Source organism: Erythrolamprus reginae, chromosome 7 (genome assembly GCF_031021105.1).
Source record: "Erythrolamprus reginae isolate rEryReg1 chromosome 7, rEryReg1.hap1, whole genome shotgun sequence".
In the NCBI taxonomy this organism is placed as follows: Eukaryota; Metazoa; Chordata; class Lepidosauria; order Squamata; family Dipsadidae; genus Erythrolamprus; species Erythrolamprus reginae.
This window is the reverse complement of record NC_091956.1, coordinates 55,513,464-55,535,245: the sequence shown is the minus strand read 5'-3', so window position 1 is coordinate 55,535,245 and position 21,782 is coordinate 55,513,464. Positions and strand designations below refer to the sequence as shown.

The 21,782-nt window shown below is 43.4% G+C and overlaps 1 long non-coding RNA gene across 1 annotated transcript in view; it reads left to right on the top strand.

Annotated features, from left to right (window-relative positions):
• The window catches only part of LOC139170407 (uncharacterized), a 213,712-nt gene extending 203,999 nt beyond the window's left edge, over positions 1-9,713 (top strand). The window contains exons 3-4 of the long non-coding RNA XR_011559623.1: positions 8,165-8,215; positions 9,653-9,713. This is a non-coding gene — a long non-coding RNA (uncharacterized lncRNA). The remainder of the gene's footprint in view (positions 1-8,164; positions 8,216-9,652) is intronic.
• The last annotated feature ends 12,069 nt before the right edge of the window (positions 9,714-21,782 follow it).

Sequence of the window (21,782 nt, the reverse complement as noted above, 5' to 3'; positions counted from 1 at the left end):
GGTCCCTCACCTGGACCAGCATCGATTACGCCCATAGTTGCCCAGGAATGTTGACCTTTTACGTCATTTCCGCCCCGGAAGTGTTTGTTTGACCCTGCAGGTCCATTGTTTCCGGGTCATAGTTGAGTATGTTGATTATGCAAATTTATGCTAATTCATGCTAATTTAATTAATAAATTATGCAAATTTATTATAATAAAAATGACCCAAGTTTAAATCCAGCTCTTGTGTCCGAGTCGTTACTCCGTCTCTTCTGCAACATTAGCACAGGGAAATGAGGTTTTTAATTCCATGGCAGGTTTGGCTTACTTATTTTTTCCCCTTAGTGCCTCTAACATTAATTTTGTTAAAAGGTAAAAATAATTTAGCTTTCATTAAATTATAAAAGCATCTGGAAAGAATCTGTAAACCATAAGAAGAATGTTTCAAACTTTATTTCTAGCTTTAAAAATATACCAGTCATGAATTTGTCCACCATCTGTCAGTTCTTTCACTTCACCAGGGAACTAAGCTTTGTGATATCCCACTTATAGACAGAGAAGAAATGACTTCTCATTCTCAAGGTGGAGTTCAAGGATTTATTCAGTGTTTCTGCAAACTTCAAGACTTACTCTACAGCATGTTTGTTTTGGAGTTCCATCACATTTTATGATTTTATGAATATTCCAGTTTTCTCCACAAAAAATGTTGATACTTTTTTCTTTATTAAAAAAAGGTAGAACATATATATTTCCAAGAAATCTGACTGAAGATATCATCTTCTTTTGAGTTTGATTATTCATCTATACTCTCATATTATTTCTTTCTTGGTATCTCATCTCTTTGGACAGTTTCTAATACTGCCAGTTTCTTAGAATATGAGAAAATCTACTTTTCCCTGAACAATCATCATCAAGAATACCAGGCTGGTGACTTATCCCGGCCCATTTTGCTGCAGGGCCAGGGAGACACTGACCTTTGGCATGGCCTCCATCTTGTTCCTACCTCCTGGGAAGGCTTTGGCATTCCCAGTGATGTCATCCAGGGCGGAGCCTGCAGCCCTATAAAAGGGCTGGACAGGCTCCAGGGCCTTCTTTTCGCCCTGGATGACAAGAGGTGAACACCCACCCGTCCTCCCTATCTTTCAGTGTGCCAGTGGGGGTCGCCCCTCAGGGGGCCGAATAGGAATTTTTGGTGGTCGCGGTATTTTTTGCAACCGTTTTTTTGCCTATTCCACACTGTGGTGACGGATACGCAGTTAGGGGGTGCTTCGCTCATGCTCAGGCTAATTGGCATACCTTTTGGTCATTTGGGTAGGCAGGTTAGGGGCGGAAAACTGGGTGGTGGTTTAGCAACTGAGTGTTCTCCGTTGGGCATCTTTGGGGATGATTGACAGGTTCTCTCCAAAGGCTTGTGCGGAAGCGACCTGAGCAATTGGGGGGAACCTGTCTTTGGGTCCCGCCCATTGCTTTCCCCTTGCATGGGTAGACGGCGGGACCTCCCACATGCAAGTGCATGGCAGTGAGTCAGGTGAGGGCGTGGCCCCTCACCTGGATCAGCATGGAGCTACGCCCATATGTTGCCCCGGAAGTTTTTATGACATCATTTTCCGCCCCGGAAGCAATTGCTTGACCCTGCGGGTCCTTGTTTAGGGTTATAGTTAATTTATGCAAATTTATTTAAATAAATTATGCAAATTTAATTAATAAAAATGACCCAGTTTAAATCCAGCTCTTGTGTCCGTGTCGTTACTCTGCCTCTGCTGCAAAAGAGGGAACACAAATTAATAATTCATCTGAAAGACTACCATCATTATCACCTGATGGCTAGTGTAATAGATTGGGGTGAGAAGCTGATAGAGAACTTGTGAAAAGATATAAGCCCTGAATGACAAAATATTGATTTAAAAGTATTGGAGAAATATATTTGTGTATGTGTGTTTCAGAGAACTGGAATTTAGTTGGATAAATATCAGTGAAGCAAGTTTAGACCAATGCTGTCTTTAAAAAAAACACACGAAGAGTCTAAAGCCTACAATTTATCATGCAGAATTGGGGCGTGAATATAATTGGAGAGAAAATGACAAAAAGGAAATATCCTGAGATTAGCACCCACATGGATAAGAAACAGAATAAAATCAAAAAAGGACATGAAGCAAATCCCTGATGCTCTATTGAGATGCCCTATTGAATGTTGTGGTCAGTAGGTTGTTAATTGCTAAGGAGTTGGTGACACTAAAGTTACATTTTGAGCAAAAGGCATCTCCTGATTATATTCAGTCAATCCACAGAGCATTAATTTATCACTTTTCAGTTAACATTTTTACTCTAATTATGTTATTCCACGAAGAGATTATTATTTGATGACACTGAAATTTGTTTTAAGAAACATCTTGAGGCGTATTTCTCCCCTGAGAAGACTCATACATTTTAGCTTCTCTTTTATTTAATGACCTTTGAAACTGCTGCTCTGTGAGTTTTATATTAATGTATCTACACTTGTATTCAGAATGCCAGGAAAACCAAACAAAAAGCAGGACTGGTTATTTGACTAATTAATAAAAGCTTTCGGTCAATTCAAGCCATAACATGTTTCCCTGAAAAGAATATTTTTGCATTTCTTGCAGATTTCTTCTTGTAGGCACATTTTTAGCAATCGTCTTCTATTCAGCTTTCCTTGAAGAATTAAAACATATATTTCATGTGTACATGGTCTGTCTGTTGTGCAACACAGTGTTAATTGTCCGATTATGTGCCATCTTTACTTCTGTTTCATTAACTGGGAAAATAAACTGTTAATTGCACTAGGTTGAAGTGGGGTGGGAATGTTATTCTGACACCCTTTTACTATTTGGTTACATTATCCTACTAGCAATCTCTGCATAAATCCAAGTGGTTCTTGTTACCTGAGTTTGCCAGCCTTTCAGGGATTAACAAGGGGAGAGATAGCATTCCTTCTGTCAAAGATGCATTTACCATCAGCCATGCTCAGCCTTTTAGCCTATCTGCCAGATATAACAGGAATCATATCTACAGGTGGCAGACAGTGTGATATACTTTCCAAAGATTAGCACAGTGATTTTGGATATCTCTGCAATATATAACATATGACATCTCAGCTGCATTTGAATATGAAACAACTCAGAAAATAAGTTTCCAGCTTGGTTTTCTGTAATAAGCACTGGTTTCATTGTTCTTACTGTTATTTTATTTATTTATTTATTTATTTATTTATTTATTTATTTATTTATTTATTTATTTATTTATTTATTTATTTATTTATTTATTTATTTATTTATGGTATTCACTCAAGCATCACAGTTCTTATCAGGGATATCTAAAGGAAGGCATGGTGTGTTGTGTTTTAAAAAGATATGGTTAGACACAACCATGATACTAAAGTCCTGCTTCTTTTGTTTTGGCATTGATGTTATGGGCATATATAGAAAATAGGAGGTGGATCATATGTTTCTTCATAACCATCAACTTGACTATTGTGATTCCTGTTATCAATACTGCTACCTTTACCTGTGTTTGGTCATTCATTCATATTCAGAGGGAGATTGTGTATAGAGCGTTGGTGAGACCATATTTGGAATACTGTGTTCAGTTCTGGAGACCTCACCTACAAAAAGATATTGATAAAATTGAACGGGTCCAAAGATGGACTACAAAAATGGTGGAAGGTCTTAAGCATAAAACTTATCAGGAAAGACTTAATGAACTCAATCTGTATAGTCTGGAGGACAGAAGGGAAAGTGGGGACATGATCTAAACATTTAAATATGTTAAAGGATTAAATAAGATTCAGGAGGGAAGTTTTTTTAATAGGAAAGTGAACACAAGAACAAGGGGGCACAATCTGAGGTTAGCTGGGGGAAAGATCAGAAGCAATGTGAGAAAATATTATTTTACTGAAAGAGTAGTAGAAGCTTGGAACAAACGTCCAACAGACGTGCTTGGTAAATCCACTGTAACGGAATTTAAACATGCCTGGGATAAACATATATCCATCCTAAGATAAAATCCAGGAAATAGTATAAGGGCAGACTATGAGGTCTTTTTCTGCTGTCAATCTTCTATTTTTCTTCATCATGCTTCAAACATGGAAATGACATTTCATTTATTCATTGATTAATTATTTAGATAATTTAGATAATTCATAATTTTGATAATTTAGAAATTAATAATATATTATGTATACCACTTAAATCAATTTTAAATCTATTTTATTTATTTATTTATCTTTTCTTTTATGTACATTTAGAGCATGTGCATCAAGACAAATTCCATGTGTGTCCAATCACACTTGGCCAATAAAATTTATTCTATTCTGTTCTGTTCTGTTCTATTTTATTCTATTCTATTCTCATTTGAAAACTTACTTTTAGCATTTTAAAGGTTAAAACAAGATCTGTCTTAACTCTTCTCTTAAACTATCACTAGTATGAGAATAATTCATAAGACTAAAATAAAGTTTAAACTCATAATTGAAATGCTATGTGAAAATTGCAGCCATTGGTACATGGACTGAAGTCAAGCAAATCCAGAAGTTGCATCCAGAGATTGCACTTCTATTCCTGGTGAAGATTGGAGAACAATCCTAGGTAATTCATGAAGCTAGAACAACTTTCTGATTCAAAAGCTTGTTGTTCCACCCCCAATGAAAATGATTTGAGTACATTAAGTCTGGCAGTTGGGCTTGAGGATCTACTTTGAATAGTGGTGTCCTCCCTCTTCAGTAGAAAAGATTAAGTAGAAAGAGAGGTAGATCCAGAAACTAGAATCTCAGCAGTAATAGGTCTATGAGAGATCCATACGCACACATAGAATTAACTGTTAAATTATTTTATTGTTGTGTTATCACAGTTATTGCAGCTTGCAAAAGAGTAGCAACTTTATGTTTTTTCCCCTGATTTGTACATCGAAGGAATTCCATTTTATCTTTTTTTTTGGCAATGTAATAAATCTTGGTATATTTAATTATTTCAATGTAGATTTCAATGGAGCAATATTTATGTTGTATGATTAAAATTATGAACTATTAATTCATAATTATGCTTTTATGTAGAAAGCTTAATATTATGAAGATAAAAATACAAAAGTAAATGCTTTATCAGCATTGTTAACAGTTTAGGTTATCAATAGTATCCCATTCAAGTATTTTGTGAATTCTAAGACATCATTCTAAAGGCTTCTGATTTGGAGTCCTTCCCATGATACAGGGGTCGTGGCAGCTTGACCAGCCAAATAGAAAGCAGAAAATTAATGGCTTAATTTTTTAAAATTAATGTTGGTATTATAAATGACAGTCCTAAGTAGGTAGTACATATTGTCATAGTTAAGCATCACAAAGAATGAATAAATACTATATATATAAATAAAGGTTTGGGATATAAATGTTTCATGCCAAAGCATTCTATGTGACCTCTACAGAGAGGGGCGGAATACAAATCTAATAAATGTTGTGGTTGGCTCTGGCCCAGCTCCTGCCCCAGGGAATGTGGAGGTGGAGGCAGGGGAAACATCAACATGTCCTAGGCCTGTTTTGTTGCCGGCAGAGTCAGGGAGTGCAGTTTCCTCAGACGAAGAAGAAGCTGGGGGTGACTTGGAAGAGGGGGGGCTTGGCACACAGCCCAGGAAGCCAATCACCATTATCTTCGGTCGATTCGGATGACGAAGTGTTAGACCCATGCAGGCACAGACTTATGCATCGAAGAGACCAATTGAGGAAATATTACAGGAGATAAGAGAGGCCACCTGTGTTTGGGTGGGGCTCCAGCAATTAGAGCTGCTGCTATAAATAGCAGCATGCTAGTTTGGCCGTTGTGGAAGATTATCTGATCACAGTTCTTCAGGATCGTGCCTCGCTGTTTCTGAACTTTGTTTGTGGATTTTTCATGCCTTTGACACCAAAGCAGAGTAAAGTGTGTGTGTGTTTCACTTCGTGGGAAGAAGGAGAGCTGTGACGCTTCTTCACAGCTACTAGCTAAGTACTTAAGGACTGATTAAGGGACTTGTACAGCCTACAAGGTTGTTTTGGGGAAGAGTGCTCTTTGTAATACAAAAAGGGTGCTTTGTTTCTTTTGAGTTTTGTGATAAAGGACATTGTTTTGAACTTTCAAACGTGTGTGTGTCTGAAATTTGTACCTGTGAATTTTCGGGAGGCTTCTATCAGAGAGCCTGGCAGAACAATAAATAAATAAATAAAAATAAATAAATTGGCATTTGCTTCTAAACACTGTACCATCAATACAGCTATATCTATTCATTAGCATAGTGCAGAGGGGAATGAATTCCAACTCTAAATTGATCTGAACTTCACTGCTGCAAGAGGTTAGCCCCTTTGTATGATGACCAAAAGTTGGACTTCAGAAGTTATGATTAACTCATGCAAGTAACTAACATACTTGTCTTGAACAGGAGGACAGTGGAAATATCATGGAGATACTGAAAGTAATTTAATTACAAATGGAATTTTTATGACCATGTTAATGGTTCTATCTCCACTAACCTGACAATAAAGGTTCCACCAGCTACAATGACATCTGGCACAGAATCACATTTAGGAATTATGCGGAGGCAATAACAGGCACTTCATTAGCATTGGAAATAGAGTTTCACCATTTATGGGAAGTCGGTGAATTTGCATACAGATACATAATTACATAATTTGCAGCTGTTGTGCTTGTTCTATAAAACCTTGCCATGATATTGATAAAACATGTAAACAAGGCATTAATTTTCTATATTGCTCATATTCTTAGTAGTCTATAAATAAGTAGCAATTTATGGTAACACTGTATGTCTTTTTTATTTAAAGTTTATCTCCTTGTCTCAAAATGATTTGAAAAAAAATAAATATTTAATGACTTAATAGAAAAAGAGGCCTATTAAAATGTTTAGATCCATTCGCCAGTTATTGAGAAGCATTCATTAGCATTTTTAAAATTTTATGTTCTCCATTTTTCTAAAAGTAGCCCATCAATTCCTTTTTTATTTAGTAAATTAGTAATGATAAGGAAAAGGGTTGGCTTTATCTAATGAAATGGTCATCATTTCTGTGGGAAGTCTAAGCAAATGTATCTCTGAGTTCCTCAGAGAATGATAGAACATATGTTACTTTTTAAGGCAAATGACTGAATCAGGAAAGAGAAACTTGCTCTGAAACCCAAGTCATGAAATCACTAATCAGTACACATCAACCTCTCTTAAGTCTATTCAAACTTACAATAGCAATAGCACTTAGTCTTATATACTACTTCACAGTGCTTTACAGCCCTCTCTAAGCGGTTTACAGAGTCAGCATATCTCCCCCAACAATCTGGATGGAAGGCTGAGTCAACCTTGAGCCTGGTGAGATCTGAACTGGTGAACTACAGCCAGCAGTCAGAGAAGCAGCTTGCAGTACTGTACTCTAACCACTGCACCACCAAGGCTCTTGGAAGGGAAAATCATATGGGAAAAGATTGTTGAGCTATGAACATGAGCCATGCCTCATCTCCACCTTTGCTGTTCTATAGTTTATGCCAGGATAACAATAACAATGACAACAGAGTTGGAAGGGACCTTGGAGGTCTTCTAATCCAACTCCCTGTTTAGGCAGGAAACTCTACACTACTTCTGACAGAAGGTTATCCAACATTTTCTTAAAAACTTCCCATGTTGGAGCATTCCCAACTTCTGGAGGCAAGCTGTTCCACTGATGAATTGTTCTAACCGTAAGGAAATTTCTCCTTAGTTCAAAGTTGCTTCTTTCCTTGTTCAGCTTCCACCCATTGCTTCTTGTTCTACCCTTAGGTGCTTTGGAGGATAGGTTGACTCCTTCTTTTTGTGGCAACCTCTGAGATATTGGAACACTGCTATCATGTTCCCCCTGGTCCTTCTTTTCATTAGACTAGCCATACCCAGTTCTTGAAACCATTCTTCAAATGTTTATTCAATGATAATTACCCAAGGGTTGAAACATACTTTAAAGTTAGTTTAGCAATTTCAGAATCCTCATTGTGACTGAAAAGTTAGAATTATGAGTAGGAAAAAAATAAGTCTGGATAATTAAATTGATATTGGAAGGAACATTATTCTTAATAATTTTTCTTAAGTACATTAACTTCTGAAGTGTTGGTGAGTTTTAGAGTGAATCTTATCTTTGCCTAAGATGTTCATATGAGATCATTCTCTTACAGACTATTCTGCTTTGAGATTATCTGCAGGAAAGAAGATTTTATGTTTATATGGTAAGCATTTTGGATTTAAGAGTGCTAGAATGGACTTCTTAAAACTGAGCTTGCTATTTAATGATGATGATGGAACTAGCATTAAACCTAAAATGTATTGAGATTGTTCTTGTAGACTGCTCGGTAGTTGAATTATGTATATACTAAATCAGTGATGGCGAACCTATGGCACTGGTGCCACAGATGGCATGTGGAGCCATACCTGCTGGCACGCGAGCCGTTACCCTAGCTCAGCCGTGTATGTGTGTGTCGGCCAGCTGGTTTTTTTGCTTGCACAGAGGTTCTGGGAAGGTGTTTTTGGCTTCCAGAGAGCATTTTACGCTCCCCTGGCTCCAAGGAAGCCTTTGGAGCTTGGAAAGGGCAAAACATGTGCCTACTGGGCCCACCAGAAGTTGGGAAACATGTAATTTCTGGCCTCCAGAGAGGTTGGGGAAGCTGTTTTAACCCACCCCAGGCATTGAATTATTTTTTACCTGAGATAAAAAAGGTTTGTCATCACTGTACTACACCATGGACAGAAATATTCAATGGCACCTTTGCCATGTTAAGATTTGATAAAACAACTGTATTGGTGAAATTACACCAAGCTATTTTCACTAATGTGAAACTCATATGACTTTAATGAAATATCCAAAGAAAATATTTTCCCAATATATTATATTTACGTGTTGAGAATACAAATTGAGACCATTCTTGGAAGATTCACAGGTTCAGGAAATACATTTCAGCAATAGGTCCACAATTTTTTTAAAAAAAATTATATTATAAAAGACTTTATAAGCACTTGACTCTTACAAGCAGGAATATACAAATGGATAATATGTATGAAAGCTAGCACCAGCTAAAGAATTGGTAGCTGTGACTTCATGTTGTTTTGAGCAGAGAATAAATTACCAACATATCCAGCATAAAATATACCCAGCAAATATAATCATAATGCTGTGGTCATATCAGAAAAGTCCCAAAATTGATGGCAAAATTAGATACCTTTGTCTACTCATTTCCTTGAGAAAGGCTTTCCATTATTCACATGAAGATAAAGTAAAGGATTTGGAAGACTCTCTTTCTATCGCTGTTCTAATTAAAATAGATTTGGAGCCATAGGGCATTGATTTCTTAGACATATAGAACTAACAACCCAAAGAATGTCCATAAAGAGCCATACCACTGCATTCTGAACCAACTACAGCTTCTGAGTATCCATCAACGGCAGCTACATCCAGTTTCAAGGTAACAGAGGCATAAATTATTCTAAGTAGGGTCTTTTGATTTGAAAGACGATACAGTTGGAGCTCTGCAAAGATCTTTGTTGAAGCAGTCCTAGAGCAAGGGTCCCTGCTGCTCCCTGAGCTTGATTTGTTTCTTGCAGATATTTTATTCCTAACTGTGAAAGAGAAGGAAATCATAATTATATATTATTTTCTCTTACACATCCAGAACAAGAAGGAAGAAATAAAACGAAGGAGGAAGTAATCTACTAGCATTGCTAAAATCCTTTCAGGAAGATGCTTTGGAATGTGTAGCTGTGTGAAAAAAAAGCATCTTTTTCCAGGTTAGGTGACCATATCATTCTCTAGGTAAACATATAGAAAAACACAAGAGAGATTCATTGGTATAGAAAAGGGCACTGAGTTTTTAATAATTCAAAAAGCATACAGTGCTTTCTGATTCAAAGGGAAAAGGCAGCCTCTTTTCTGGGGTCATATGTCAGTTGCTGTTTATAGCACAATCTGAGAAAGTGACATATTTGGTTTAGGGAACTGCAGATAGATGTACTTACATTCATGCTGAAATACATTTTGTAGTGCCACACAGTTTAATTATCTGGTGTAGTGGCCTTTTACAAAACAGTTGTTGCATAGCATACAGGGTGTGTTCCAAAAGTAATGCAATTATTTTTTTAAAAAGTAATTTATTGAACAGATTTGCACAAACACTTAAAATTCTTCAAAGTACCGTCCTTGGGCCTCTACACATTTTTTTCCAGTGACTCTGCCATGACCGGTACGCGCCCTGGATGGCGTCTTCGGGGACCTCTCGCAAGGTCTTCGTCACTGCTGATTGGATCTCTTCTATGGATGAAAACTGGGTTCCTTTCAGGGCTGCCTTAATCCGAGGGAACAAAAAGAAGTCTGCTGGAGCAACGTCAGGACTATAGGGGTGGGTGGGCAGCATTGGCACCTGGTGTTTGACCAGGAACCTGCAGATTCATAGCACATTGTAGCAAGGCACGTTGTCACGATGGAGTTGCCAGGTAGCGGAGATGTCTTTTCTCATCCTGATGACCCTTTTTTGGAGTCTTTCCAGCGCATCCATGTAGTAGGCAGCGTTAAATGTCTGTTCTTGAGGAACAAACTCCTTATAGACCACTCCTTTACTGCCCAAAAAGACAATGAGCATTGTTTTCACTTTTCATTTGCTCATTCTTGCCTTTTTGGGCTTGGGGGACTGGTTGGTGTGCCACTCAGAGCTTTGGTGTTTTGTTTCTGGGACATATTCAAAAACCCAAGTTCATCACCAGTGATGATGTCCAAATAATCAGATTCAATTTCTATACATTGCAAAAGTTCACTTGAAATTTCTGCCCAGTTGGTCTTTTGGTCATCTGATAACACCTTGGGCACAAGCTTGCCACACACTTTCCTCATCTCTAAATCTTCAGTAAAAATGCGAAACATAACAGGAAACTTCAGTTCATTGGCAACCATCTTGATACTCAATCGACGGTCAGAGTCCAACAATTGTCGAACACAAGCCACATTGTTGTCGGTTTTGCTGGTTGATGGCCGCCCAGACCGTTGTTTATCATGAACCTCTTTCCGACCCTCCTTAAAAGCCTTTAACCACCTTGAAACTTGTGAGTAGGACAGAGCAGAGTCCCCGTAAGCCTCACGAATCATTTTGTTAGTCTCCTCAAGATATTTTTTCAGTTTAGCACAAAACTTAATCACATAATGTTGCTCGATCATCGATTCCATTTTTTTCGTGACACGGTCAGCGTGCAGAGGTTTATAATAACTGACATCCTGCAGCTTCCACAGCTCGGAGAGCACTGAGACCGGTTTCGCGGCAAAGCTCAGCATCCCCCCCCACCTACACAAAGTCCTACTCCGACCAATAGGAACGGGGCGGGAAATTCAATTGCATTACTTTGGGAATGCAGCCTGTAGATCACAGATAATCTTTACTCGGGAGCTGATCAATGTATGCAATAAGCTTTCCTTGTCTGATATGTATGGATAATTCTTCAAACTCTTAAAAAAACACTTTTAAAGATATCTAAGGAATACATAAGTGATGTTACCAAAATGTTTAATAGTACTGTATCTGTTTTTATGAATTAAAATGATAATCAGGGCAAAATATACTGCAATCTGCTCTAATATCTGCTAAATTTTGAAGCTAAGCACTTCTGACAGATGAAATGCAAAATGGGTGTTAAATTTACAGTCCAATTAAATGCAGTACCATTATATAAAAATGTAAATTAGATACTAAACTCTCATAACAAAGGGCAGGGGGAAAGATTAATTCATCTGGGTAGCATAAAATTCCTTATATTTATGTTTTTATAGGAAAGAATATAGAATAATATTTATTTCTTTCCCCTTTGCCTTCTATGACTTTAGAAAAAATAACTTTTTTTTACTATAATGATGGTGTTTTATATCTAAATTTTATGATATAAGGATAAAATCTTGTATTTTTGCCCAAGAACTTCCAGTACCATGGACAAACAGCTCTCAAACAATTGCTCTATATCAGCTCCATTGCCTAGCTAATTTTCAGCTTTCTTTTTGGCCATTTTTACCCTCCCCAGGTTTTAGGAGGCTTTCCTGAAGCCTGGGGATGCCGAAAAATGGCCCAATAGCCCTCTGGGGGCTTCCTATGTGCATGGGCAGGGGGAGCAGCACAGAGGGATTATTGTGCACATATGCAGGGACAGTGCAGGAGTTGTGTGCATGTGTGTGTGTGTGGGGGGAAAGGCATTGCATTATGGGTGCGGACACACAGACACATATTATCACGACTGGAGACCCAATAAAAACCCAAGCCAGAAAACTCCAATATACCTGTTCTAGTGCATTCCTTAAAATTGAATTTCCATAGCACCAGAGCCACAGAATGTGTCCTTTTTGTATGTATTATATAGATAGCCAAGATTCTGGCAGTGAGAATGTTTGAAAAACATTTAAAAGACAGATCTAAGGAATAATTTGAAGAATGTTATTCTTTCGTTGATGAGAAAAACTGTCAGCTTCAGAGGCAGTCTAAGAAGCACACCCAAAACTGCTTGTTCTAACTTTACTGTAAGATTATCTTAAGAAAATATAGCAATTCTGAAAGTTCATCTTTTACCCCTCACCTCTAGAGACCAAGAAATTAGGGAGTGTCCCTTCTGAGACCTTTGTCATATCCCCATTCCTTCTGTAATTCCCACTTGTCTGACCATTGCCTAATAGTGACTTTTTCTCCTGTCCCCCACTAGCATTGCATAATTAATCAAAGTTTGGGGTAGTTTTGTTTTGCATGTGTTTTTTCCCCTGACTCATGTTTTTACTTTATTGTTCTAGCTTTTTATTTTTATTTTTGCTCTTTTTTTTACTAACTATTCATAGCGCACTATTTGCAGCAGAGGTGGAATAACAACGTGGACACAGAGCTGGATTTAAACTGGGTCATTGTATTAATTAAATTAATTAATTTAATTCAATTCAACCTAACATGGACCTGCAGAGGTCAACTGAAATACTTCCGGGCCAGAAATGACGTAATAAAAACTTCCGGGGCAACTTAGGGCGCAGCTCCATGCTGATCCGGGTGAAGGGGCCATGCCCTCACCTGGATCCCAGCCATGCCATGCATGTGGGAGGTCTCGCCGTCCAATCCCTGGAAGGGAATTGAAATGTGCGAGACCCAGAGGCAGGTTCTCCCCAATTGCTCAGGCCGATTTAAAAGCCACCATGAGCCCTTGGAGAGAGTCTGCCAATCATTCCCAAAGATGCACAACGGAGAACATGCAGTTGCTAAACCCCTCCCAATTTCCGCCCCTAACCTGCCAACCCAATGACCAGAGGTAAGCCAATTAGAACTAATCAGGGAGTGAAAAAACACCCCCTAACCATCCGTCCCGCACCACAGTGTGGAATAGGCGAAAAAACGGTCTCAGAAAAATACCGAGACCGCCAAAAATTCCTATTCGGCCCCATAAGGGCGACCCCTGTAGCACACTGAAATATAGGGAGGGCATGCGGGTGTTTGCCTGCTCGTTGTCCGGGGCGAAAAGGAAGCGCCCCGCCCCGGCAACGTCATTGGTTGGCGCCGATGACAAGGCATGGCCTGGATCTCGTGAAATCTTGTGAGATCCCGGCCCTTCAAGATGGCGGCTATGCCGAGGGCCGCGTTTCCCTGGCCCTGCCACAAATCCTGGCCGGGGGTAAGTCGCCGGCTGGGCAATTCATTTGCATTGTATTCAAACAAAGCTTTGATCAAATTCTACAATTCAAAGTTCCAATCTTCCAACTTGTTTCTCTGGGTTCACAACAAAACATCACATTTCACTCTTAATTCCTAGTTAAAATGAGTTTTCAGTATGGCCTTTGAAATGTTTTCAAGGTCTTAGAAACATTTATAGCCAATATTTAAATAGTATTCATTTTACAACTTATTATCTTACAACCAACACACACAAAGCAACATTTCATCTTTTGCCAAATTATTTGAAATTAAAGTCCTAGATACAATACTTTTCTTCTTCCTTCTCCTAGTACTTTATTTTGTCCCTTCTTTCATTGTGTAGAATTTGTTTTAAATGGCAATTTCCCACTCTTAGGTCTTTTTTCCAAAATGATTAAATTCCCCATATTTTTAATCTTTTCTGTGACGCTTGAATTTCATGGTAAATACTATACTCGCTGCAAGATTTCTTAGGTTCTGTTCCCAATTGGGGCATTTGAGATTGTTTATCAGTTTATTTTGATAACATTTATCATTTATAATAACTAGATATTTTTTAAAGTCCCAAGCCACTTCTTTTGATTTACTGTTATGTCTTCTGGTTGGCAAGTAACTATCACTTTTCCAGAATGAAATCACACATATTCAGTAACCTTGTTGGTATATTTTCCAACCCACATGTAATTCCACAAACAATTTAATTCTTGATAACAGAATATTTCAATCATCGAAATCCATAAGACTCTGATAACAATTTAAAAACTGTCATATAAGAACCATCTTTTTCTTCCTCCAACTGCATTCTTCTAAAATATATATATGCCTCTAATAAGTAACATTTATTAAAGCAATAAGTTGCAAGTAATGCCAAACAAAGCTGATAGCTTTTGTTTATCTGATTAACTCAGAAGGTATTGGTGTTGAATATTGCTGGGGCTGCAATTTTCAGGAATAAAGCTTCTTGAATTTTTTTCAACAAAAGGAATAAAAAGGGGCAGGGAAGGGAAAGTTGTTTCACATCTTCAAAAATTAGGATCATAGAATGCTTTTTATTTAAATGCAAAATAGTGCATTGGAACACATGGATTGAAATGAAATTCAATGCAGAGAAAAGAAAAATACTACACTTAGGAAAGAAAAACAAAAGACATACAAATAAACTGGGTGAACCACACTCAATAGCAGCAACAGAGAGAGGGATCTTGGAGTCTTGGTGGACAACTAACTAAATATGAGCCAGCAATGTGTAGCGGCAGCCAATAAAGCCAATACAATTCTGAGTTGCATTACTAGAAGGATACAATCTCTCATCACAATAAAAATAAATAAATAAATAAATAAATAAAATAAATCTCTAGAGAAAGTTCAGAAGAGATAAACCAGGATGATAAGGGGACAGGAAATTAAAACATAAGAAGAGAGGTTGCAGGAACTGGGCATGGCTAGTCTAGCAAACAAAAGGACCAGGAGAGATGTGATAGCAATGTACCAATACTTAAGGTGATGCCACAGAGAGGGGATAAGGTTGTTTTCCAAAGTATCAGAAGGCCAGACAAGGAGTAACAGATGGAAGCTCACCAGAGATTCAACCTGGAAATAGGGAGGAACTTTCAGATGGTGAAAGTGATCAACCAGTGGAACAGCTTGTCTGCAGAGGTTGTGAGTGCTCCAACACTTGAGATTTTCAAGGGGAGATTGGACTGCCATTTGTCTGAAATGGTATAGGGATTTCTGCTTGAGTTGGATTAGATGACCTACAAGATCCCTTCCAACACAAACAAACAAACAAACAAACAAACAAACAAACAAACTCAATACAATACAATGCAATACCTACCTACGATTGTGGAAGCTCTCTTTTTCTGGGGTATGCTTAAACTGCAGAAATAACTGCACAATACTGAGAAAAGATGCATATCTAAGTCTTGAAAATAGATGTGATATAGATGATGCTACAGTATGTATCATTTTTTGCCTTTAAATCTGAAATGCTGCACTTTCTTCCTAAGTAATAAGTTTTGCTGAGGCTGAAAAAGAAATGCTTGTTAAAGAAATGAATTCTGTCTTGCAGAAATTCTGAGAAAAAAGTGATTCAGAAGAGTCAGATAGACCTTCCTTAATGAACTCACAATAAACCAGGGGTCTCCAAACTCAGTAGCTCTAAGAGTTGTGGACTTCAACTCTTAAAGTTGAAGTCCAGAATTCTTAAAGTTGCTGAGGTTGGAAACCACTGCTATAAAAGAGGTCTATTTCAGTTCTCAAGAATTTGTTCTTTGATTCATAGTTTGGAGATTTAAAAATCATTAAAGAATTTGGTATGAATCTTGTTTTCTTCCCTGTATTCAGCAGTTATAGGGCTTGACACAAACACTGATTTGGTTTCAGTCAATAATGTATGGTTTTGTGTAATCTATTCCTTTGATATGCAGACTTTATGAGAGATACACATTGCTGGAGAGACGGAGTAACGACACGGACACCAGAGCTGGATTTAAAATTGGGTCATTTTTATTAACATAAATTTGCATAATTTATTCAAATACTTTGCATAAATTAGCATAAACAACTATGACCCGGAAATGGACCTGCAGGGTCAAACAACTACTTCCGGGGCGGAAATGACGTTATGCCAACAAAACCTTCCTGGGCAACTCATGGGCGTATCTCGATGCAAGGTCCAGGTGAGGGCCAGGCCGTCACCTGCGACCTTTTCTGCCATGCTGTGCATGAGGGGGGTCCCACCGGCTAACCCGAATCGGGGAATTAAAGGTGCAGGACCCAAAGACAGGTTCCCCCCAGCTGCTCAGGCAGAAACTCCCTCCATGAGCTTGCGGAGAACCTGTCAATCATCCCCAAAGATGCCCAAGGGAGAACGCGTGGTTGCTAAACCACCCCAGTTTTCCGCCCCTAACCTGCCACAGGAGTGGGGGTCAGATCTCTATCTTGGCCCCCGACTCCCCCCTCTAGCTGCGCCAGCTCACGCAGAGACCGCTGCAGGTCCTGTAAGAAAATGGCGTTCCCCCGCTCAGACAGGTGAACGCCATCATCTCGGTAAAGCCATGGCCGGCCTATTGAGATAAGGGGATGGAGTGCTACCACTCCACCCAATTCCCTAACCGTTTTACCCATAGCCCTATTCACCCGTCGCCTAGCCCGGTGAATGGCCCTAAGGGGAGAGGCGTCCCTCCAAACAAGCCTAGGCAATATTTCTGACCACACCACTAGCGTGGTGGGCCAAACCTCACGAAGCCTTCGCAGGTCTTCGCGTGCCTGGATGATCAGCGCCAGGCCTCCCAGTATGCACAGGTCATTGCCACCTAAGTGCAATACCAGCCACCTGGGTGCGGCCACAGGACACTGCCCACCCAAACCCACTTGGGCGCGACTCCAGGAGCCGCCCCCCCATACTGCCGGGTGCAGCCACAAAATGCTGACCGCCCAGCCACGCCGGTAGGAGACCCTCCCACCGCACACCTCTCCGGCCCATCCAGGCAACCCTGACCCACCGCCCCAGGGACTGCTGGGTCCCGACGGCGCTCCTGGCCGCCAGGCGGCCGGCCCAGCAAATCATGCTGTGGCCACACAGCAGCGCCGTCGGTGTCACATCAGCCTGGGGACCTGCAAGAGGAAACACACGCAGAGAGGTCACCTAGCCTAAGCCCTGCCTAGGATCCTCAGCGGGCCTAACATAACCCAAATATGCCGCTGACCGCCAGCGGCCGATCTCCTGAATCCAGTGGGCCGGGAAACCAGAAAGTGCCGTGCTAGTGGCGCCGCCGATACGGAACGAACGCGTTCCATAACCGGCGGGATCCGTGCCCACCTGGGCCATTGCCCTGGGTACTAACGCACAAAATTGTAAACGTGTCAGAAGGGGTACCGTCCCAATGCCTAGACGGGTACCCCGGACCTGACCCCCGCAGAAAACACCAAAGCTGTAGGGCGGCCACCGTACACACCGATTGGTCGGCGGCCGCACTAAGGTAGATGGTAACCCCTCTGCGTAGCTGATCTGACTTAGACCGCCTTACCACAAGGGACCCCCCCCTTGTCTGACGGCCAGATCAGCGTGCTGGAAGGCACGGAGCGAATTGCCAGCCTGAGATGAGGCCAGGCCTCGCTGACCCCAAGGGCCCCACAAGCATGACACCAGTCGCAGCCCCAAAAAGACGGGCCTCTTACAATGAGGAACACAGACTGCCAAAAACCACGTTGATTAAAGACAGCTGCTCCACCGTCAGAGCCTGACGAGTGTCACCAGGGGCCCCCGCTCGCTCCCTCATACAGCCCTCCAGCACCTGCCGGATGCAAAGTCACCCGAAACAAGCAGCAAACCCCCCCGCCTTGGACAGAAAGGCGAGGCCGGCTAACCAGGACCGGATCGTCCCAACTGACAGGCCACGCTGCCCAAGCTGGACGCAGAACCCGGCCAGGCGCTATACAGGGACGGGCCAGCTAAGCTGGTAACCCCTGTCCTGCCTGAAATCCCCAAACTCCTTACCCGCACGCTGGTATGCCCCAAGGGTGCCGGGCGTTACAGACAAGGGGATTGCCCGGGATGCCTCGTCTCTCCACCACTCTGGATCCCTCCCAGACTCCAGAGGTGGCTGGGGAACGCTTCTGGCAACTCTCGGGCCCACGGGGCCAGGGTCCGAAACCTGGACAACTGACCACGGGACAAGGCATCAGCGACCCCGTTATCCAACCCGGGGACATGCCTAGCCAAAAACAATGCGTTTAGGGACAAGGACCTGTGCACAAAATGGCGGACAAGCCGCATGACCCTGTCGCTCTTGGAGGACAGGGCATTCACCACATGGACAACCGCTAGGTTGTCACACCAAAAGTGCACGGTCTTGTCCCTAAACTGCTCCCCCCAAAGCTCTAAGGCCACTATTAAGGGGAAGAGCTCCAAGAACGTCAGGTCCTTAACCAACGAAGAGGCACTCCATTCCGGAGGCCATGCCGACCAGCACCACTGGTCACCTAACACTACCCCGAAACCACAAGTCCCCGCGGCATCAGAGCAGAGCTGCAACTCAGCTTCCAAGAGAAGCTCGTGCCTCCAGAAAGACAAACCATTAAACCTGACCAAAAATTCCCGCCACACGCCGAGGTCAGCCCTGACCCCAGCGCAAAGGCGGGTACGATGATGGGGCAAACGGAGCCCCTTCATCGCATCATACAACCTCCTGGAAAAAGCCCTTCCAGGAACAACTACCCGACAGGCAAAATTAAGAATGCCTGCCAGTTCCTGGAGCTGCCGTAGGGTCACCTTCCGGCAGCCCAGCACCTCATCAAGCTTCCGCTGAATCTTTACCAACTTCTCTAGGGGCAATCTAGAAGATTGCTCCTCTGAGTCCAATTCAATACCCAGAAAGGTAATCCTGGTGGTGGGGCCTTCGGTCTTCTCAGAGGCTAAAGGCACCCCTAATTGAGCACAAAGGGCTTCGAAGTCCCGCATCAAAGCAAAACATTGCTCTGAATGCGCAGGCCCCGCCAACAGGAAATCATCAAGGTAGTGAACGACCGTACCCAGACCACTTTGCCTCCTGAGCGCCCACTCCAAGAAGGTGCTAAAACTCTCGAAAAGCGAGCACGAGACAGAGCACCCCATGGGCAAAGCTCTGTCCACGTAATAACCCCCCTCAAAATGGAAGCCCAACAGCTCAAAGTCATCTGGGTGTATGGGGAGGAGCCGGAATGCCGACTTAATGTCGCATTTACCCATAAGGGCTCCCACCCCACACATCCTAACCATAGTCACGGCTGCATCAAAGGATGCATACCGGACTGAACACAGCTCGTCAGGAATGAAGTCATTCACTGACTCCCCTTTTGGAAAAGACAAATGGTGAATCAACCGAAATTCACCACTCGCCTTTTTGGGGACCACACCTAAGGGAGACACACGAAGATTCGGGAAGGGCGGTTCCGGGAAGGGCCCGAGGACCCTACCCTCGGCCACCTCCTTCCGAATCTTCTCCCTAACAATGTCTTCATGTCCAACAACTGACCTAAGGTTGTCAGACATGAAGGCCCTCCTAACACCCATGTAAGGGATCCTAAATCCCTCCGAAAAACCTAGCAAGAGAGCGGCCGCTCTCGAGCGAGGGTGGTAGTCACCCAACCAACCCTCAAGCACACTCAAATTAATTGGGCTGGGCCCCTTTTCCCCCAGCAGTCGGGGGGGGGGGGCTTTGGGAGACCCGAGCCTTTCTTTTCAACCCCCTTCTTGGGGCGGGGGCACACTGCTGCGGAATGGTTCCCCCCACAACTTCCGCAGGCGTGACGAAACCTGCAAAGGGGACGGAAACACGCCCCCTTTGCAGCGAACTCGTGACACACTAAAGAGGCCCCTTTTCCAACGGCACCCGCCACGACCTTGGCCGGCGCGGGCGTCGCGGGCTCCTCTTCCATAAAGTGACCGCTATCGGTCCTATCGCAGCCCTCCTTCCCTGACATATGCGTGGCCCGGAACCACAGGTCCGGAACCACCATATCCCAAGGCAAGTAGGGGTCATGGGCAATACGCATCCTGACCCCTTGTCGTAATGCCTCCATATGGTGCCCCCATATTCAAAATGGGCCCTCGCTATAAGGTCGATGTACTTCAGCAAGGCAGCGGCCCTACCCGGCTGCCTCTGAATTACCACCGACGCAAAGGTCAGAAAGGCGTACAGCCACGAGCTGAAGCATTTCGTGACCTTTGTCTTTTTAACCTTCTCCCCAGGGACCACCTCCTTGTCCTGCTTATTGACCTCCCTGTTCAAAATGGAGAAAAGATCAACGTACTCCCCCCGCCAGATTGCCTCCTTAACCGACGGGTGAAGATGGTACCCTAAAGGCGTCGCGGGCAACCCACAAGGGATGGCCCCAGGCTTGATGCTGGCGAACGGGTCCCACACCGTGGTGGCCCCCGAGCCCAGCACCCCAAGCCCCGGTGGATACATGAACGGGACCGGTGGCATGATGGCCGGTGGAGGAGGGATCCAACCCCCCACCCCGCCCCGGGTGGGACAGGTACCCCCGCCGCCCCCACTGGCGGAGCCGGCGGGGACCAGACCTGTCCACAGGTGCCTGCAGCAGTCCCCACAAAGCTGCTGCCACCCCCCAAAGCGGGCGGGATGAACCCGGGACCCTGGACGGGCAAGAGCGGTGATGTGCCTACATGTGGTGCAACCTCACCTGTCCCGTAAGGGGTAGAAGCCCCCCACGGTGGGCCCATCCTGGTTGGGCCCTGGAACGATGACCACTGCCCCGACTGGGCCATCTGCCCGGTGTGGGCAGTCTGCCCGGCGTGGCCCGTCTGCCCGGTGCCCGCCATCTGCACGTTGTGGGCCACTTGCCCCTCTGGGGTCGACTCCTCTTCGGGGTCTGCGCCCCATGCTGCTGTGGCAGTCGAGGAAAGCCCCTCCGGGCCTGCCCCCGACCGCCACCTCTCCAAGTCGTCAAGTCGCTCCAAGACCCTGGCCCAGGAGAGAGAAGGGGACATCTCGGGTTGAGGGACTGTGGGCATAAACCCTACAACCCCCCCCGCCAGGATCCCCCCGGGGGGCCCACTGCCGCAGCCCGAGCCCGGGCAGACGGCCTGGCAGCCCTCCTAGGCCGCACCACTGATTGGGCCGGGAGGGCCTTAGCTTGCCGCTTTTTAGGGGCCATAACAGCAACTACCAATCTAATGTTAAACAATAAGGGATAGGGCGGGACCAAGCCCTCTCCCCAAGGACCCTGGACCACTTGGGCAAGGCCTGCCTGAAGCAGCAGGCCACAGCAGCCAAAACCCGCTCAGGAGGCCAATCCCCCCTCCCAATGGCAACAAGGCCCAACACCAGGCCTTTATACCCAGGCCACAAGCCACCCAGCGACCCCCGTGTGACCGCGAGGCCACCAGAAGGCAGCACCACCCACCACCCAAAAACAGGCAATGAGGCTCCAAACCGGAGCGGAGCCCAGCCGATGCTGGCTCCGCTGGTATCAGGAAAGGCTTTTGCTTGAACCACAGGCCACAAAATGGCGCCTCGCACGAGGTCGCCAAATAAAATGGCCGCCGGAGCAGACGAACGAACGTCTGCTCTTCTCTGCAGTCCGGGCGAAAAGGGAGAGCCCC